Below are 13,481 nucleotides of genomic sequence, written 5' to 3'. Positions count from 1 at the left end.
GACTCCACGCAGACATTTCGTCTTTTTGTGGACGGCGACAGCTTTCACCAAAGTTCCGCGCTTTCGAAACCTGTCACCATTCTTATGACGATAAATAATAAATATGATTATTATAACACATTTCTTACTGTGATTGTGAAGACACATTTCGAATATGAAATAATTATGAATGCAAATAAAGGCATACGCATAATAGATGCAATAAAAGCATAAAAGTAAGGTGGGAAAAAGTTAACAGGAAGGTGCGGCTGATCCACTTGGCTCTCGCCCGTTCTACATAACTCAAGCAGCATCAAGCAAGACAAATCCGGTATTCCTGATAAGACTTCTCCAAGTCGCTTGTCCCACATAAAAATAACGGCTGCAGCAGCCGCAGCCACAGCAGCAGCCGCAGCCACAGCAGCAGCCGCAGCCACAGCAGCAGCCGCAGCCGCAGCCATCTGCCCGCCCGCTTTTTTATGTCCACTGCTGGCCGAAGGTTCCTCCCTGCGATATCTAAATACCCCTTTCTTGCGCTAGTTCATTCCAACTGCGCCTGAAAATTTGTAATTTCATCACCCCATCCTCGAACGCGCTTCCCTTCCCTTGGCACCCATTCTGTAACTCTATTGGTCCACTGGTTATCTACCCTACACATTTCATGGACTGCCCAGCTCCATTTTTTTATCTTATTGCCAACGAGAATATATCGGCTAATCACGTTTGATCTGTCATCCACACCGCTCTCTTCCTGTCTCTTAATGTTACGCCTAGCATTGTCCGTGGCATCGCTCTTTGCGTGGTCCTTAACTGGTCCTCATGCTTCTTTGCCGGTCGCCAACTTTCTGCCCCTTATGTTAATTAGCACTGGTAGAACGCACAAATGTACACCTTTCTTTTCAATGATAATGGTAAGCATCCAGGCAGGAGCTGGCAATATCTGCCGTATGCGCTCCAGCCCGTTTTTATTCTTCTGTAAATTACCTTCTAATGATCAGGGTCCCATGTGAGTAATTGACCTAGATAAACGTATTCTTGCTGTACAGACTCTAGAAGCCAATTGACGATCCTGAATTCTTGTTACATTACCGGGTTTGCGTACATTACCTTCTTCTTCTGCATATTAATTTTCAATGCCACTCTTACACTCTCACTGTTGAGGTCCTCAATCATTTGTTGTAATACGTCCCCAGTGTGGCTGAGCAGGACAACGTCATCCGCAAACCGAAGGTTTCAGAGGTATTCGCCATTTAACTTTACTCCTAAGCCTTCCCACTCTAGTAGCTTGAATACTTGTACACATGCAGTGAACGGCGTCGGAGATTGTGTCTCCTTGCCTGACCCCTTCCTTGATGTGTAAATAATGCGGCACGGGTGCCCATGCGAGGCTTGCGCGTTCTCGACGATGTATTGTGAACACGCGCCTGGTGTGGACAGCGCCGCCTGGTGTCATCATTTCAGAAAAGGTCTGGTCTCGCACGATGCACTTGTCAGTATTCTGGTACACTATAGTAGCGTGGCCTTGGTCTGGAGATTCGCGCATTCCGGAACGACATAGGAAGTGGACTGTTCAGCGGCGTTGCAGTGGTGGCAGGATGTACCCACCTCCGCTGTGCATTTCATTTGCAAAAGGCGAGTGAACTGCTTACCTCTGCGGATCTTGCGCAGTAGATTACTTTCATCGGAATTTCGTCCCCACTCAGTTTTGCCAGACTTTCCTGGAGCTCAACTGCAACATAGAAAAAAAAAATTGCACCGAATGAGCTCGAATTTTGCTAGCTCGCTGTGGGATGCGTACTGTATAGCATGCAATGGTTAAATCAAACTGGAAAAATTTGATGATTCGATGCCGAACATGACGGCCTCCATCGCCGCACGAAAAAGATCGCGGAACTTCAGAAACAGAGCGCCTGCGGTATCTCGTTTTCTTGAGAAACCGGCAAGAAAGCGCCCGGTTTTGACGGACGCTGGTGCCTTACGGTGTCTGGACGGGGGTAAGTGATGGCTTTGGGCATCAGGGCTAAGTAAAGTTCTGCGGGAGAACATGACACTGTGGAAGAAATATATACGGGTTGCTCACCTCACCTGTCCACGATTTTCGAGTTAAGAGGCCTCGAGTCCAGCTTATCGCCTTTCCTGCTCGTGCAGTGGATATGCGTGCCTTCGTGCGTATCTCACAAGGCGGTGGGCACTCTGGGTCCCCAGTACACCGACTGGATCGGCTCCCTCGAGAGCGAGGATTTGAGCCAGGCCCTCGACTTGTTCCTCATGACGGCGCTCGGAGGAATCCCGTGGCAGGTAAGGCGGCGATGCTATGCTGCAAGCACGCGTGCGCGTGCAGGACGCCGTGTTGTAGAGCAAACGCGTTTGACGGCGACAGCAGGTGATGGAGTGCCCGGGCGGTAACCAGGGAGGCGGCTCGGAGCTGCTGAAACTACCACTCCACACAAATTTGATATATTGGGTGTCCCAGGTAATGTTAGGAAGAGTTGCACGTATAAAAGGACGAACACAGGCGAGAAAAGCGAGGCAGACGGGAAGATCGCAAACTATCAACTGTGTTCGTCCTTTAATCACGCAACTCTTCTTAACTTATAAATGCACCAACTCGCCCAGAAAGAGATTCGTCTAAACTGTCCCGGGTAACTTGGTCATAAATTGCTCTCCCGGTAATCCAATGCACATTTACGTGTGCCGAGTGCATCCAACTTGCGCCAAAATTTCAAAATACGAAAGTGCCACCTAGCTGGGCAGAACCAAGTTAACGTTCATAGCCGTCGCTTGGAGAAAGTGAGACTATTGTCCAATCGCATTAGTTACTCAACTCGACTGAATGTTATATTTAGATCAAAAGTGTGAACGAGGAAATTGTGGTCACCCGGTACATTTTTTTATATTTCGGAGGCTTTCTTTCACGCTTGGAAAGAAAACTTTTATGTAGCATATAATTGAGCCAACAGAACGCAGGACCGGGAATTCTTTTCAGGCTGGTCTACAACTTTCACATTGACACTTTTGAATTAAATATAATATTTGAGAAATTGAACAATAATGAATAACTAATCATGTATTTGCTTAAATTGGGCGAAATGCAAAAATATAATTGGTCCAGTTACTTGACAATTGCATATTTTTACATATTTGGCGCAAGTTACATGGGACACATGATGTTATACTACACGTACATGCCAACATAAGCATTACGTATTTATGCTATAGTTTAGCTTAAGCAAGAGAGAAAAATGACTTTTTGTTCTACTATATGCCAATGAAGTACACGATTGACACGCGAAAATACCTTAGTAGAAATCTGTCAAAATGGCTGCCAGTATCACCGCAAAACCTCTCCCGAAAATATTTCTGGGGACCCTGGATACGCAAGAACGCGAGCTCCTGCAGTCGTAATACGTGTATGAAAAAGACACAGGAAGGCAGTGCTGCTAACCTTAGAGAAATTTCCCTGGATGTAGGGATTTTAGGCCTCACTTATGAAAAATGTTCCAAATCTAGGGAAAACATGTGCTACCACACGTAGGAAAGAAGCGCTTAGGGACTGGATAAAGTAGTACACTGCGGCGCTGCAATGGCTGATACGTGGAACTACAGACGTGAGCGTGCATTTTCGTTGCACTCAGCCCAACCTGCTTTAGCATTAACATGCGAAGCTGAACTTGTGGTCATCATGAGGTGCACTGAACGCCTGTACTCAAGTAAACGGCAATGTGTGAATATCCCCATTTAAATCAAATAGTTATCTGTAACCGGTCAAATTGCAACATAAGTCTCGTATGTTGCAATTCCAAACAAAGCAGCACCCTCAAATTTTGGCATAAGCGGTATTGGGACTCGGGGGTCGAAGACGAGAGCCGTACTCTTGTAGCAGGCGTAGAGTAGACGAAAAATTCATACATTACGTACATATAGCAGGTAATAGCATGCAGGCATTTGTGCCTAAGAGACCACCAAACAGACGGGGCGACTGGTGGCGACTCTCTGCCTAACAACTGGCCTGTTGTGCCTTAAATCCCTTTGGGCGTCTCATCGCTGGCAGAACGAGGCAGGGCCGATGCTGACCTGAACCACCCGGCTCTCCTCTTTCGTCGAAGGACAAGTCCAAGCTGCATAAAAGAGGTCTCCACGGCAAGGGGTCAGCAGTTATGTTGAATTCTGAAGGATGCCAATGGATTCGTCGTGGTGCTCTATGCCCCCGGTCTATTCTACTCAGTTCGACTAACATAAAGGGTTCGGCAGTTTCCTGGAACTTTGCCGGTTGTCACCAATGGCAACCACTTCAGAAGAACGAGGCGGGAAGGGGGTGAGCGCCAATTACCTCGATGTAGGCAGGCCGTGTGGCATAACAGCGAACAGGTGTACGTAGCGCTGAGCATGACTAGGTGGTCAGTGCGCTGCGTAGCCAACTATGCTCTCAAATTTACCTTCCATACGGAGGGCAAAAGACTCGCATTGTAGAGTCACAGAGGTCGCGTGTTTGGTTGAGTTTTGGCTTCACGGCAATGGACTTGTAAGCGCGCAAACATGATTCTGCTACGTCAATGCACCACAACATGTACGACAACTTATTGAACATACTTAACATTGGTGTCATAAAGGGGCACACTGTTTTGGTATTGATACATATTCTGTAATCTGGTATACTGCGGTGCCAGCTTCCTTACAATTCAAATAAGGTTCTGTGTCGATCTCAGCATTTCAATGTACAAAATTGTTCTGCAAGTGGTACATGTATAAACATGCTGACCTTTTGTTCTGCAAATGTAGTTTCAACCAGGTGGCTGTGTTGTCGGCACGGCGAATTCTGCTTAGCACGGCTTGTACTGCAGCATCATTTGAGCTTGAGTGGAGCGACTTCGTTATGTAAATTTATAAAACGAGCTTGGAAATAAAGTGAAACAAAAATTTTAGCTGTAACAAAAAGTATATCTTTACACAAACCATATTGACAAACTCAATAAGCGTATCATACAGAAATTTGGGGAAATCTAGGGATTTTTTATCCGATTTAGAGGAAAGCTGGTTTCGAAGCCTCGTAGCACTGCGTGAAGGAAACCGAACGTTCATTGTGGACAGACTATTTGGCGCAGCTTTATGTTAGGCGCAGAAAAAGACTTCGTACGATTTTATCCTGTCCTATATACATGCAGTTTCCTGTTATCCTATTGCCAGGATGTTGCGGCATAGGTAGTGTGGGTATTCTAACTTGAGCGACATTGTTCAACCAGAAACTTTTCAAGAATGTTTTACGGATGCTCTGTTGATTCCATCGCAAACAAAACAAAGAAAGCAGGAAATAACCAAGAATACAACGAAATGCTATTTCGTAAATCTGATCAATGTTTCATCACAATGACAAAATTCGCCCTTTGCTTACAACACAGACACATCACTTGCGATATTAACTATTGTCACTATACCCTCGTTCTAACGTGGTTACCAAATCGCGCAACGTTCTTGCCGTCACAAGCTAAATTTTTTTTCAAGGGAAATTTCTCATATTACGACAAGAGTGTAGCTTTTCGCAACAAATTGTCTATTGTATTTCTTTAGACCTTAGGTGGGTTATCATTGGAACAAATATCCGGGCTTTGACGATTTCCTGCGTGGAAGTAAAATTGCAAAAGCTGTGCCTATGACAAATCTCGATATATATATATATATATATATATATATATATATATATATATATATATATATATATATATATATATATATATATACATACATATCCGGCTTGATTACAGCTGTATTGCTCTAAAGGCGTTCTGTATACATTCCATGTCCCTATGTTTTAGCCCATACGCTTGTGGGTGAAACGATGCACGACATGTTTCCGCGCAGGTCTACTTTCAGCGCGTGCTTGCCTGCAAGAGCGTGGCGGAGGCAAAGATTCTTTCGTTCATGGCGGCCTTGGGTTGCATGTTCCTCGCCGTGGCTCCCGTCATCGTCGGAGTTGCCGCCAAGCATACCAGTGCGACACCTGTTTCCTTCTCTCCCCAAGTGTTGCTCGCCAGATGCCTCTGTGTGCACGACCCTCCGGGCTTGGAAAGGGATGATAAATGCGGATGAAATTTGATTAGCGACCAGGAATATAGTATATATAATAAGAAATTTCAGTTATCATATTACCAGAGTTTGTTGGCGCAAATCCGGTGAACTGAAGTGAAGTAAATTTTAATCTGTGCGTTTACTGTCAGCAGATCGATCGATCAATCAATCAATCAATAAATCAATCGATCAATCAATCAGTTTTGCATCGATATCTGTTTGATTCTTTCAAGCTACTGTTCTTGACCAAGTGAGCGTGCGCGTATGCAATGTCAGGCCGTGCCGAGAGGCCTTCAGAGGCTTCGAAGGAATAGCCGGTCGTTATGGCGGTGCCCGATAGAGAGAGAAAGGCGCGCTTCCTGAGAGATTGTCTTCCACATGTCACGTGCATTGCAGACTTTACGGTGGCCGGCTATCCGGGATCGTATGAGCTGAACGATAAGGACAGCCCGCGCGTTCTGCCGTTCGCCATCCTCTACCTGACCACGGACATGAAGGCCATGTTCGGCCTCGTCAGTATAGCCGCCGCCGTCATGTCGTCCGCCGACTCATCCATGCTCAGCGCCTCAACAATGATAGCCAGGAACGTCTACCAGGCCCTTCTCCGGCCCACGGTCAGTCGGCACCATAAGCTTGGCAGGGAACGTTCATCCAAAAGCAACCAAAAATATTATGCAGATCCAACGCATTGTGGGAATCGATGTTAAGCGAATCTTTCTGTGCTGATTGCTTTGATTGACGATAATTAGGGGTGATGTTGACGGCGAATGTTTAATTTCTTCAATGTGTTGTCCAACATGGGAGTGGTGAGTTGATGTCACCTTGCATACACCACTCCTGTTTGTCTGCCTAGTGCACAAAACACAAAGACAGAAGTGTTTGCTTAAGGCGTTGCTACGTGCCATATTTCATAACCTCTGAGAGAGTTGAGTATTGTCATTGCCTCACATGGCAGCTTGTATCGTGGTAGAAGCAATAAACTTGGATTACGGCGCTGTACGTGCTTAAACCACAATCTGATTATGAGTCACGCCGGAGTGGCGGACTCCGGATTAATTTTGACACCGTGGTGTTTAACGTGTCCCTAAATCTAAGTGCACGAGCATTTATTATTTTGCCCCGTGAGAATGTGGCAGCCGCAGTCGGAATGAAATCCGCGACTTCGAGCAATGCCATAACCGTAAAGCTACCGCGGCTGGAACAGAAGTGTTGATTTGACGTGCGACCGCTTCTGTTTTGTGGCCTAGATCCTGCGGTGCGCTTTAATTAATACGGCTCTGCTTCTGCGCGCCCTGCATAAGTTGTCTGCTAGACATATTTGCGTGGTTTTGTAATTTAGAAATAGCAGAAGGCACCGTACCGTACCTTGAACTTAAGTTTATCCAGTTTCCCTGCAACCGCTGTCGTGTCTATTCGTGAGTTCCGTCGCCTATAGGTGGCGCGCAAGGCAACTCAATATGGCGCTCACATAGAGTGTAGGAACCCCTGAGCACATGTGCGTCCTTCACGTCAGCTCAACTTTGGCTTAGCGTTTCAAGATGGCGCTGCCTTTATTTCACGATCACTGTCGCCAGGTGACATCATGCGCAATGTAGACGCCTCAGAAACTCTCATACGGTGCCTTATTGAAGTCGAAGAAGTTGTGTAGGCTAAGCGCATTATTTGTGTCGGTGTGAAGGCCTGCACCGAGTCGCGTGTCGCTGTAAAGGCTCTGCCTGGATACGTCACCTATCCGGCGGAAGCCGCACGGGCTGGAATTTATTTATGACCGGGTAGGTTTTATGAAGGTACGTCAGCTTGGCTTTTCTCTTTTTCTTCGTGCTAATCGCGACGGCCCGCAACGCCTACCTTTAACGCACTGCCGTTTTGCGACAAAGAGAAATTTTGCGGCTCTGTGATTTTCTCTGTATCCTCCCAGTTATTGAGTTATGAGCAGACACGACCATTAAAGGAAAGATATCACTAAGGTTACCACAGCTGGTATATTTCAGACGTCCTTTTTGTACGTCGCCGTGTTAGAGCGTACAGATATAAACGAAGCCATGCCAGTTGTTTTAATTTTCACTGCTGCAGAGGTATTACCGTTCGAGTGACGAGGAGTCGCGACAGAAGCTTCTGCGCTCATCTCGCGAATTCAGTGTCTGTGTTTTATGTCCTACAAATATTCTTTTCAGGACTGCTGCACTTGCAACGCTCGGCCGCGCATTGACGCACGGGGTGCAGCCCTGAACGTAAACGCATGCGTTTCTGGCTGAAAGAGACAACGGCAACGACACTGCGGGCTGCGCACGTTGAAACACAGTCAAATACTTACTACGCCCGCACACGTAGATTTACTGTAGCATTTCTGCAGAGCGAAAACGTGCGTTTCTGGCGAAACCAGACACCCCGGCAATAACACACTACTAGCTGATGCGGACAAAGCCTGAGCAAATACTTCCGACGCTCGCCGTTCGCGCTGCTGCAATACACTGTCCCAAGCTCTATTTTCCTAATAGCTCATCGATTCTCCGCAGAAAAACAAAATAATGCACATAAGCAAAGAAACTTTCGTTTTCTTAACTACGTGGCTCCAGAAGAAGTCGCTGCCGACTAAATGAGCACGTACTGCACACTTTCATCGGCGGTGTGACCAGCTTGCAAATTGCAACATGACAACATGACAACCCATTTTTGGGAACAATTAAGTGGAGGCTCAATTCACTTGCCACATCTATGTTGGTGCATTGCGGCACGTAGCTCATGCGATCGTTTTTGAATTTAGTCTTGCTCAAACGATGTGTAAAAACAGATAATCAAGCTTATAACGGCTTGATTATCTGTTTATCTGGTTATATGTTTTGATTATATGACAAAGACGTCAATTAAATGCGCTACCGCCACCCGCCGGATGTCACTCCGATGCTCACTGAGAAAAAAAAATATATTCGCCGGTGGCTGCGGGGTGGCGTCACAGCCTTCGGAAGTTGTGAATAGTGTTAGCGTTTGCGTGCCTTCACATGTCACCTTTTCCCTCCCCTCCCCCCTATTGTATTTGTATGGGAAATGCGAGCGAAGAGTAGCAAGGTTGTTATTCTCTCATTTCGCAACTATACGTCTGTTCTACCCATTCTCTGCCTCCACTCCCCCTCCTCTCTTCTATTCTGTCTAGCTTCCCTCTTGACTTGCACGTCAGTAGAAATGCAAGCAGTTTTGCAGGGGGTCATCGATAATTGCAGCTGTCAAGAGGCTAATGTGGCGATGCCCAGGCAGCTCCAGTGGGCATTGGGCACGTACAACATGGTGTGGTACAAACGAGTTTCTCGCGTCTCTACTCTGCCACGCTCCCTTCATGTATATACATTCACATAACCTCCACTCCCACCAGCGCGGTGTGTCCGACAACAGCAGCAGCAGCAGCAGCGGAGTAATCGAAGAAAGAAGCAAAGAAAGGTCGCTTTAAAAACATCTGGAATAACTTCCAGCCAACAAATCCTCCCCAAACAGCCATTCTAGAATACTTAAATGCCAACTGCAACAAAACTTTTGGCGCACCTAAAGATGCTGTAGGTTCAGATAATAGAGCCTTCACACAAAATGCTACTTCTGAAATACGAGTGGATCCATCACGAAAAGCTGAAACACTGAAATGGAAAAGAAATCTGGCAGAACACATTTCGGGTTCGATGTCGACGATAATGCGATTAACGTTAAAACAGTGTAGCGACACACCGTATTACTACGATACAACGCATATCTCCTTGTGATCACTGCACCTCAGTAGATAGACTCCGTAGTATCATTAGTATCTCGGCTGACATTTCGTTGCGATAGTCTTTCATACAGCGGTCGCGCTCGATGTGGAGGTGTCTTTTGTGGACTGATTGCTATCACATTAATGTAATTAAGTCTACGTACCCTTTGTGTCACCTTGACACATCCATTTCGGGGGTTGGCAATTATAGCCACACATCGATATCACACATGCAGTGCTGAAGTTGTCCGGGCACATACACCCAGCGACCAATGTTTTCAGCTCGGCAAGACAGCACCGGATAGCACATACCCAATGTGCCGAATTGTGCAGATAGCTTGGGTCACTGGGAGGAAGACGGTAGATTTATATCGCAAAGCGTGGCGAAATTGCGAAATAATTCTAACAGCATGAATTAAAAACAAAACTAACGACGACGACGTTACCGTTCGCCGGAAATTGCGCAGGACCCAGAACTGTTCACAACGAGGGCAGCTCATCTACATAACCTGACCTCCGAGATAACGCGACACCCAGGGCAGGCTGAATATCTCGGAGGCGGCGCATGCTGATATTTGTGTCATAACCGCTAATTACCACGTGAACACTACGTCTGCTTACCTGCTAGTTAAAAATTGTTATTACGAAAACTGGGCACTTGCCGTGTCTACAGCTTTGTCATGATAGCGTCAACATTATGTACTACTCATTAATAAATATAAACACTTTGTCCAAATCAAAATTGTATCTGTCCTAGTCAAGCCCAAACAAAAGTTTGGAAATCTATTTGGCGTTTTCAGGTTCTCCAAGGTGTATTAAACCGTCCGAAATTACTGGTATTTCATAACTACCTATATGTGTCATACGCGATGACAATTGTAATTAAGCAAATTGTCGACTTCTGCTTCGATAGACTTCGGTGTCGTCCCACTCCGCACAACACTGGAGATCAAGTTCACAAACCTGTTTACAGAGAATGTTAAAAGGCCTACAAAAGAGTAAATTTATCAAAGTAAAGTTTCAGACAAAGTGAGTAGACCAAATGTATAATACACTCTACGACAACACGCTTAAAAACCTTGGAGGAGACTTAAGAGTAGAACGCGATAGCATTCAAAGGTCACCGACTGCTTCTCACGCTTCCCTCCAATGGAGCCTATCTGATGGTAATGCTCACCCGGAAGCGCTGGCAGAGAACGCTGTCTACGAAGGCGAGCTTTCTGGTAGAAACGCGGCCTCTTGCGTAAGCCGATGGCGGAGGTAGTGCACAGCCGCCACCCCAATGACACAATTTTCAAGTTTCTATTATTGTTTAAGTCTGAGAAGATGTAACATTTAAGTCTGAGAAGAAGTACCTTAAAAGGCATGCGCTGTCGGTGTTTTGTTTCATGACGTTTTTTTTTTTGTGGACTTTCATTCTCAAAATTCCCAGGAATAACCGTGTCAAGAATCTAAGACAAGGTATGACCTACTATAGTGATAGAATTATGTGGCATTATAACCCGCATATACCGCATGTCATAGAACAAGGCGTGGCAAATATATATGCCTGAATATATATGGAAATTCTCGCTCACAGACAACTCCACCAACACCGGATTTTCTGCGACATGGGTCCATTAACGCTGTCGCGTTAATATAGGCTGGCGAAATACTTCTCAGCGTAATGAACAATTTTGAAATAAACAGAAAGGTTGGTTGCCGCGAAAACCGACGGAGAAGTTTCATCAAAGTGCAGAGATGTGTTGATGTATAATTTATGTGAAGGCTGCAGCAACGCCTAAAGGTCGCCCTTAAATGTTGTCGTCGGACTTTATCGGTTTCGCTTTTTTTGAGCTGACAGAACTCATGATGTATGCCTCCCAAGAGCTTGCCTGCATACGTGTACCTTGTAGGGTCGAAAGTGTTGTTAAGCTGCCGGTTACAGTTACTGGTGGTTAACAGGAAGCTTTAGCTCGGGTGCTCTTATCTAAATACATGACTGACAAATGACTGTTGGTTTCAAAGTTTTGATTTAGGTCCTGATATTTTTATTATAAATTGGCAAAAATCAAAAATATTCAGAATACGAAACTATCAAGTCTACAACTCTAACTCAGCAACGAAAAAGGATAATACAATTCTGTGAATTGCATCTAATAGTACAACAAAAGCGGACAAAATTGATAGGTTACACATGAATCTAAAAAAAAGTGGTAATATGGAAATAAAGCTTTTGCAGTACCTTCGCAAACAAGGTAACAAATTCACGTAAGCTGCAAAATGACATATCAAATTTGTTCACTTTCAATGCTCTAATGGATGCCGTTTACAGAACCGCGATATCTGTTCTTGATGCAGAGCTATGAATTTGTAAACTTCGTGCTTCTATTCTTTTCAAACTTTCGAATATTTGAAAATTATTTTAACAAAATTCAGCACCTAAATCGAAATTCCGCTTCTGGCAGTCATTAGAATTCAACTTTCTCTGTCACATGCAACAAATTTCATTAAAATCGGTCAACGGGTTATCTCAGAAACACGTTTGTGCGTTTTACATGTATTTGAATAGGCCACGTGGGAGTTGGGCCCGAGCTAAAGCTTCCTATTAAGATGTCGCAGCGGGAAGACCGTACCAGATATCTGGAACTGCCGCGGATGCTCTCGTGCAGGCAACGGAGAAGGAGGTGGCGATCGCGCTGCGCGCCACGATCTGCGCCCTGGGTTCGCTGTCCGTGTACATGGCGCTCTCGGTGAATTCCGTGTTCGCTCTGTGGAACCTGTGCTCGGACATCGTCTACGTTCTGCTCTTTCCGCAATTACTCTGCCTGTTTTACTTCAAGGAGACCAACGCGTACGGCTCAGTTTTGGGTGAGCTGCAGAAATTCGTGCTATCTTTAGGATGAAGAAAAGATCTACCGAGCTCCTTGGGACTTCTAGCGCATACAACATAATGTCTTGCACAATATATGTGTGCTGTTAAGGGGATGGAGCTTTGTGACCTTCAACAGTGTCTGCTTTGAGCTTGAACCAGGTTGACCATCGGAGTGGGTCCGGCAAAGAAGACGAAGTGATGTAAAAGCAAACAAAAGAAGTTCAACATATCATTACCGGTGAGGGGTGAGCTCCAAGACAAAAAGAAAATCTGAAATGTTTAGCGTGCATGCACCTGTACGCAAGGGCAAAGATGCGACCACACGTTGCGGCGCGCTGGCTTTCTTATACGCTCCAACATACGGACAACCTCATATTCTGCTGCTCCCTGGCAGAGTAACTTGTCATGACACGTCGGGTAAACCCACTCAGAGGGGCACGGGAGGGGAAGCACCCCTTGGCGTAGACGGGCTCATCGTAGGACACGTCGGGGCAACCAACACATAAAACCACCGGGGGGGGGGGGGGGGGGGCATTCCTTGGCATAAAGTGGATTTGCACATTCCACGTATAATCCCGTCGCACACATCCGACAGACAAGTTTTTTCATGTTGACGAGCGTGCCGAGTGTTTGACATCGGCTCGGTTCACTGCCGCGCAAAGTGAACCGTATCATTCCCTATTTACGCTTTATTCGGGTGTCGGATATTCGAGGACAAACACCAGCCTAAGACGGTGATGCCATGTTGAGGACCGGGTCCGGCCGCTTAGTTGAGGGAAACTTGCTCGTAACTGACAAAATTGTTTCGAACGTAATGCTTTTATTGAGCCATGCTCAGCTCTACCTTCCTAA

This window comes from Dermacentor andersoni, chromosome 3 (assembly GCF_023375885.2).
Source record: "Dermacentor andersoni chromosome 3, qqDerAnde1_hic_scaffold, whole genome shotgun sequence".
Taxonomy (NCBI): domain Eukaryota; kingdom Metazoa; phylum Arthropoda; class Arachnida; order Ixodida; family Ixodidae; genus Dermacentor; species Dermacentor andersoni.
Note: the sequence above shows the minus strand (reverse complement) of the source record.